Below are 8361 nucleotides of genomic sequence, written 5' to 3'. Positions count from 1 at the left end.
ATTTGGCCATGTGACCCGCGAGTTCGATCAGAATAAAAAGGATAGTTAAGACTCTTGACTATGTTGGAAGATTTTTCTTGGAGGAATCGCCTATGCTTTCTGGGCGAGGGACAATGTTTTTGGGTTCGGTTTTGGAAGAACCGAGAGATTAGTCTCTTGTTCGGACATTCGTGGGCGAGGCCCCGAGTGGGAAGCTTTATGTTCCTACTTCCACTACTAGCACTCCAGAGTTTGGTGGTGTGCAGAGGGGGCAAGGGTCTCACAGCTCGTATCAGAGTGAATTTGTGTGGAATCCCCGACTTGCTTGAGGCCTAGATATGATGGTATTTGCCTTATAACACCAAGGGCCGTGACCACTTGTATATACTGTGGGTATAAGAGTTGCTCTATACTGACAATATATACGAGTGAATCTAAGACCTTGAAGTTATGAGCAAAAATGCTATCCTAGTTGATGATTTCGAATGCTGGTTGATATGATTTTAGAGTTCTGGTTGAAAATTGATGAATTGATTTGGATTCTGATTGAAAGATGATGATTTTTATATATATATTTTGGTTGAAGGAAGATGTGTTGAATAAGTTATGATAATGATGAATGGAGAGAAATTCCAGTGATGAGATAGACAATCAAGACTTTCAGCAGATCACTATGGGATTAGTAGATCGTGTGCTGACAGATTGTTCACAGCTTGACCTTCAGTGGACCCAATTGTGGAATGACGAATTGAGAACTTGTATAATTAAAATTCCCGTAGGGGAATGTTCAGATTATTGGTCTGATGGACCATTATTGTGAGGGTAAGGATATGAATGAACCATTTTCTGATAATGAGTTTTGTATGTTTTTTCTTATAGAAGAGATCTTTATCCCAGGATTCTGAGAGGGTTGACCAAACTTTAAGGAACCCCAGAATGAGTTGGATCTAAATTTTAACTCCTTTTAGATTTAAATTATAAATAAAGTAGTCTTTTCACACTTGAGTGTCTTGGTTAAGTTGGAAAAAGGGACTTGACAAAGAATTTTCGTATTGATAGGATCATGGATCGAGGGCGTTGTGGTAGAAATGTTAACCCCCAACTCGATGAGGATGAGCTTTGACCCTAACGTTTGCAAAGCTCTACACAAGTCTTAGCCAGGTCCCTTCAAGGGCGAAGGGGAACACTTAGGCGAGGCCGTAGAAAAGTGGATCGAAGCGATGGATGAGTACTTTGATATGTCAGTGGTTATAATGAAAAAAGTAGGGTGGATCTTGCCAAGATCAAATTGTAGAAATAGCCAGAGTAGCGTGGAGGAACCATTGTTAGACAAACCACTTGGATCGAAACACCTAGATGTGGAATGATCTCAAAGCATACCTCAAAAAGAGATTCTGTCCTCCAGGCTTCTTGGAGACAAAGTTGAATGAGTTCCTAAAGCTAACCCAGGGAAGTCGAACTATGGAGGAATATCACCAAGCATTCACCCTCCTCCTCAAATACTCGCCACCACCGCTGGTGGATGAAGAACAGCTGATGGCCAGGTTCATTCCGGGAATGAACGAACCCTTGGATACCTTGGTGAAAAATGCTAAGAGAGTTTCTATGGCTGAAGCAGTGTGGATAACCTCAGTTTGAGAATTGGGAAAATCAAAGAGAGAGGTTCCCAAACCAGCCATCTACTTCCAAATCAGTAACGCTTGGAAGTAATAGAAGAAGAAAGAGATTATGCTCCAGCACGAGATGAGGACATCTCGCATTTTTTAAGTGGGGTAGGATGTAAGGTTCCTCCTCAGCCCCTAAAAGATGTATAAGGTCTCCTCTCAATCCCTTGTAATCATCCCCTATTTTAGAATGTAAGAAAACATTATTTTCCTTTGTTTTTGGTCTAGAGAGAGAGAAAATAATCTAGAGAGAGGTAAAAGAGTTTTCTAATATGCATTAGAAATTAATTGAATATGTACATTCGACACCTTAGCCTAAGGATCCACATTTTCAGAAAATTGTGAATTAAGGTCCAAAGAGTGTTCTAAAGGGCCAGTAGGGTTGATCCAAGTGTTGGAATAAGAAAAATGCAAGAATAAAATAAAATCCCCCAAAAAGGACTAAATTCTCACATAATAAGATGAAGAGTTGACTAGTACATGACTTAATAGTTAAAAAAATGAGGATTTATTAGTAAACAAATGGATATTTGACACCTCAGGAGGAGGTGAGTGGAGCTCATTAAGGAGGCTCCTAGAATCTCCATGATTACTCTTATTTTTTAATCAAAAATATGAAATATTTCATCTCTCCTCTCATCTCTTTCAAACTAGATCAGAAAAGTGGGCCTAACTGGTCCAAAACTTGTCCAAAATGGATCAAACTGAAGCTAGAAGCCTCTAGATTCCATTTGGACTTGGTTGGTTGCCTCCCTCACCTATAAATAGACCCCCATTACTTTGTATTTTCATCTTAGAGTAATTCTATGCTAGGGTAATTTTCAATTTAGTGTATTTCTATTATCCCTCTACCTTGCCTCTCCATTAGGAAGCTTTGGAGCTTCACTAATCCTCTTCTTCTCGTGGAGATTACCCTCTTCTTCTTGGTGGCCAAGCTTCTTCTTTGAGGTCTTCACGTCTCCCTAAAGAATCAAGCCAAAAACCAAGGGTAAGCCTAAAACAATGGTTGTTTTCTCTCTTTTTAAATGGTAATCTTCTTCCCAACTTCTCTAATGCTTGGGAAGCATTTTAATTTATGATTTCTTCTTAAAACCATGCTTTTATTGATTTATGTTGTTTGAATGCATTAATGTTAATCTCTTATGCTTAAAAGTAATGTTTTTGAATTGTAAATATCTCTTTTTGAAAGAACACTCACCTATACCTCTATTTGAAAGAATACTCACCTATATCTCTTAAAAGTAATGTTTTTGAATTGTAAATATCTCTTTTTGAAAGAATACTCACCTATATGACTAAATCCTTTTTGGAAGAATAGATCTTAGTCCTAATCTCATTTTCTTACCCAAAACTCTAGGCCTAACAAGCTAGAGATGGAGAATAAGCATTTTTAGGATTTTTAATCTAATTAAAATGAGGATTAATTCATTTAAGCTTGTTTTATGTTAAGAAAATTCATATTTATTCATTTTAAGTTGAAAGAGAGTTTATGCGTAGAATAAATTTTATTCTAAAAGTGTAATTTTAAGCATTCTCATTTCATAGAAAATATGGGAAAGTTATGGTAAAATCTTTATCATTAAAATTTATGCATAAAAAACTTTTACATCAAAAGTGAAATTTTGAGTATTATCATTTCATAGAAAATGTGGTAAAGCTATGGAAAAACTTATATCATTAGGAAATGAAATTACACATAATAAATTTTATGCTAAAAGTGGAGTTTGGAGCATTACTCATTTACCAGAAAAATAAAGAAGATTATGCACAAATTTTTCTAGCTTCATTCAGTTTATGAGAATTATGGAAATGGTTAGGAATATAATTCATTTAGATAAAAATGGAAATGGTTAGGAATATAATTCATTTAGATAAAAATGGAGTAGTAGGTGTACACAAATATTATATGCTAAAAGAGGGATTTCCATGATATTTTATTTTGGAAAAAATAGAGAAAAGAATGTGAAAATATTCATTGGGGTGTATGGAGAAAACATGGATAATTTTCTAATCAGATAGAGGAATCAAGAACATAATTGACTTTTGGAAAACGTCTAGATTCTTGAAAAGTAGAATCTTAAGTACACTCTGGAACGAGAAAAGGGATTTCCGAGAAAAAAGACCAGAAACAAGCTTAGTTGGATGAATGTAAATACTTGTGTGACTGCTTTATTCCTAGATTCCCTAGGAAAGTAATCTGGAATTCTTGAAAGGATCGAGGATTCAAAAGTGAATGAAAATTTAGATTTAATCGAGTCAATAAAAAGTTGCCTTTAACTAAGCCAAGTAATGGCCGAGACATAGAAAGTTCTATCAGTATGAAAAGTAGAGTAACGGTGCTTTTAACTTGGTTGATTGTGAACAAAGTTTTTGATAACTAGATCAAGGAAAGTTGATAATCAAACCTGATTCGCTCAAAGCAAAAAGAGACCATCTTGATTGTGAAAATTGGATTGGTGTGGGGTGATGTGTAGCGATGTGAGGAATGATGTGGGTGATGTATGGAATGTGTGTGGATTGATGTGGGTGATGTGTGAAATGATGTGGAGTGATGTGTGGAAGGATGTGGATTGTGTGGATTGATGTGGATTGATGTGTGGAATGATGTGAAGTGATGTGGATTGATGTGGGGAATGATGTGGGTTGCTGTGGAGTAATGTGGAGTGATGTGGAAATGATGTGGCATGAAGTGAATGAATGTGGAAATGATGTAGGTTGATGTGAATGGATGTGGAAATGACGTGGGATGAAGTGAATGAATATGGGAATGATGTGGGATGATGTGAATGGATGTGAATTGATATAGGAAATGATGTGTGATGAAGTGAATGAATATGGGAATGATGTGGGATGATGTGAATGGATGTGAATTGATGTTGGAATAATTTGAATGGATGTGAATGGATGTGGAATGGATGTAGGAATAATTTGAATGGATGTGGAATGATGTGATGTGAATTGATGTAGAAGATATGTGGAATGATGAGAAATGATGTGAAATGATGAGAAATGATGTGGAAAGATGGAAATTTTGTTGGAAACTGTGTTTGCATATGAAACCTAATTTTTAAGGACTGTTTTACGTCAAGAATGCTGGTGGAAGCATTTTGACTATCTTATGGAATGAGGTCGTGGGGACCTAAGTGGTCAACGGAGAGTCTATATGGATTTTATGAGATTATACTCCTAGGTACTATGAGCTAGGAACTATTTAAAAGGCCCCTGAGTGAGTAGGTGGTGAGCATTCTAGTTGCCGATGATGCCATAGGTACGTTGAGGAAGGAATGATTGGAAAGTGGAAAAGTTAGAATTGGACCATAGAAATGGAATATTGAGGAATATGTTGGAAACACCATGGTTTTATTGTTGCAAGCTGTTTTGGAATATGTTGGAAACACCATGGTTTTATTGCAAGCTCTTTTGGAAATAGTTGAGTCTAAGAAAAGGTAATTTCATATTGGGCGTGTAAGTGGTGTGTCTATTTAATTTTTGCATGAGAGTCGGCTAGGGGGCCTGGGAACTCTTTCCCTAGTACCGGGACAAAACGTAACCAAATTTTTATAAATGTGTGATGCTCCTCAGGATCACTCATCTCACAGGTTATATCAAATGTGAAAGCCACATCATTCTCTGCATCCTAGTGGGCACACTTTTGTGACCTTACTAAAGAGGCAGCACACATGCAACACAATACATGGAGAGAGGGGAGAGAGAGAGAGAACTCACCCCAAAATGGTGCAAAAATGCACAGACGCTTTAATCCTTTTGAAAAGAGGAGCAAGTGTTGTTTCAAACCTGCATAACATGTCGTTAGTCAAAGCAACATGCAATACACACACACACACACACACACACAAAGATCTCATAGCTTGCTCACCCCGCAAAGCTTAGTAAAGAGATTTGGTTGAGATATTATGTGCATTTCACCCATCATTAATTGGTATGTGAAACTAAAACTCCATTTACAACATTGATTAACATACCTTCAAGTGTTTTTGGTTGGGCCAGCTAACGATGCATAAATCTGAGTTCTAACATATGGTGCAAAAACATAGACTCAACCTGCTATATTTATCGGATTGTTTTATTTTGGAACAATAAAGATTGGCTCTAGGCTCCCATACTTATTGTCTTTCATTGTTTTTTAAATTGGCTGTAAGGTAAATTAAAAATTTATTTTAAATATGTATAAATAACGAATATTGACCAAATTGTTTTTTATATGCCTTAATCAACTTGTGTGGTTTTAAACCCGATACCTACATTAAAAAACATTTATTGCAAAATAGACTTATTAAAAAACTTATTAGCATGATATGAATAGGTAAGTTTCCTTTTTTTGTGGTTTTCAAACTTTTAAGTGAGATGTATTAGTTTCGAGTTTATTCTAAGGCTTTGTAGGCTTGGTATGAACATTGGTCTTATTCTAATATCTATGTATTACCCACTCAAAACATGCATTAGTAAAGAGATATGGTTGAAATATTATGTGCATTTCACCATCGTTCAGTGGTATGTGAACCTAAAACTACATTTATGAGACTGATTAACATACCTTCAAGTGTTTTTGGTTGGGCAAGCTAACGATGCATAAATCTGACTTCTAATGTATGGTGCAAAAACAAAGACTCAACCTGCTTAAATAGTATTGACCGGATTGTTTTTTTTTAAAGATTGTATTAAGGCCCCCATACTTATCATTTTTCACTTTTTTTTATTTGCCTATAAGGCCAAAAAAAGAATTAACTTAAAGATGTACAAATAACTAATATTGACCGGATTGTTTTTTTATATGCCTTAAGCAACTTGTGAGGTTTTGAACCTGAGACCTTGATTAAAAAAGTAATATTCCAAACCACTCTTATCAAAAAACTTATCAGCATGTTATGTATAGGTATGTTTCCTTTTTTTTATGGTTTTTGAACTTTTAAGTGAGATGTAAAAGTTTCGAGTGTATTCTAAGGATTTGTACGCTTGGTATGAAAATTGGTCTTATTCTAATGTCTATCTATTAGCTATTCAAAACATGCTTTAGTAAAGGGATTTGGTTGAAATATTATGTGCATTTCACCATCATTAAGCGGTATGTGAACCTAAAACTCCATTTATAAGATTAATTGACATACCTTCAAGTGTTTTTAGTTGGGCAAGCTAAAGATGCATAAATCTGACTTCTAACGTATGTTGCAGAAACTTAGACTCAACCTGCTTAAAAAATATTGATCGGATTGTTTAAAAAATAATATTAAAGATTGGCTATAGGCCCCCCATTTTATCAAATTTTCACCATTTTTTTAATTGGTCTTTGAAGCCAATACAAAAATTAACTTAAATATGTACAAATAACTAATATTGGTCTTTGAAGCCAATAGAAAAATTAACTTAAATATGTACAAATTTTCACCATTTTTTTATTGGTCTTTGAAGCCAATACAAAAATTAACTTAAATATGTACAAAAATTAACTTAAATATGTACAAATAACTAATATTGACCAGATTGCTTTTTATATGCCTTAAGAAACTTGTGTGGTTTTGAAACCCGAGCCCTTGATAAAAAAAGTGTGATTACAAACTAGTATTATTAAAAAACATATCACCATGATATGTATAGGTAAGTTTCCTTTTTTTTTGGTTCTCAAACTTTCAAGTGAGATGTAAAAGTGTCGAGTGTATTCAAAGGCTTTGTAGGCTTGGTATGAACATTGGTCTTATTCTAATGTCTATCTATTACCCATTCAAAACATGCTTTAGTAAAGATATTTGGTTCAAATATTATGTGCATTTGACCATCATTAAGTGGTATGTGAACCTAGAACTCCATTCACAAGATTGATTAGCATACCTTCAATTGTTTTTGGTTGGGCAAGCTAACGATGCATAAATCTGACTTCTAACGTATGGTGTAAAACAATAGATTCAACTTGCTTAAATAATATTGATTGTATTTTTTTTTGAAAACTAAAGATTGGCTCTAGGCCCCCGTACGTAACGTTTTTCACTATTTTTTTATTTACCTATAAAGCCAATTAAAAAATGAACTTTAATATGTACAAATAACTAATATTGACCAGATTAGTTTTTTATATGCCTTAAGCAACTTGTGTGGTTTTGAACCTGAGACCTTGATTAAAAAAGTGATATTGCAAACTAGTCTTATTTAAAAACTTATCACCATGATTTGTATAGGTAAGTTTCCTTTTTTATGGTTTTCAAACTTTCAAGTGAGATGTAAAAGTTTCAAGTGTATTCTAAGGCTTTGTAGGCTTGGTATGAACATTGGTCTTATTCTGATGTCTATCTATTAGCCATTCAAAACATGCTTTAGTAAAGAGATTTGGTTGAGATATTATGTGCATTTTACCATCATTAATTGGTATGTGAAACTAAAACTCCATTTACAACATTGATTAACATACCTTCAAGTGTTTTTGGTTGGGCCAGCTAACGATGCATAAATCTGAGTTCTAACATATGGTGCAAAAACATAGACTCAACCTGCTTAAAGAATTTCTTTTGGAACAATAAAGATTGGCTCGAGGCCCCCATACTTATTGTCTTTCATCATTTTTTAATTTGGTTGTAAGGTAAATTAAAAATTTATTCTAAATATATATAAATAACAAATATTGACCAAATGGTTTTTTATATGCCTTAATCAACTTGTGTGGTTTTGAACCCGAGACCTACATTAAAAATTTATTATTACAAAATAGACT

This window comes from Cibotium barometz, chromosome 37 (genome assembly GCF_041138505.1).
Source record: "Cibotium barometz isolate CiBa-2024 chromosome 37, ASM4113850v1, whole genome shotgun sequence".
Taxonomy (NCBI): domain Eukaryota; kingdom Viridiplantae; phylum Streptophyta; class Polypodiopsida; order Cyatheales; family Cibotiaceae; genus Cibotium; species Cibotium barometz.
The sequence above is the reverse complement of the archived record's forward strand: the minus strand, read 5'-3'. Positions refer to the sequence as shown.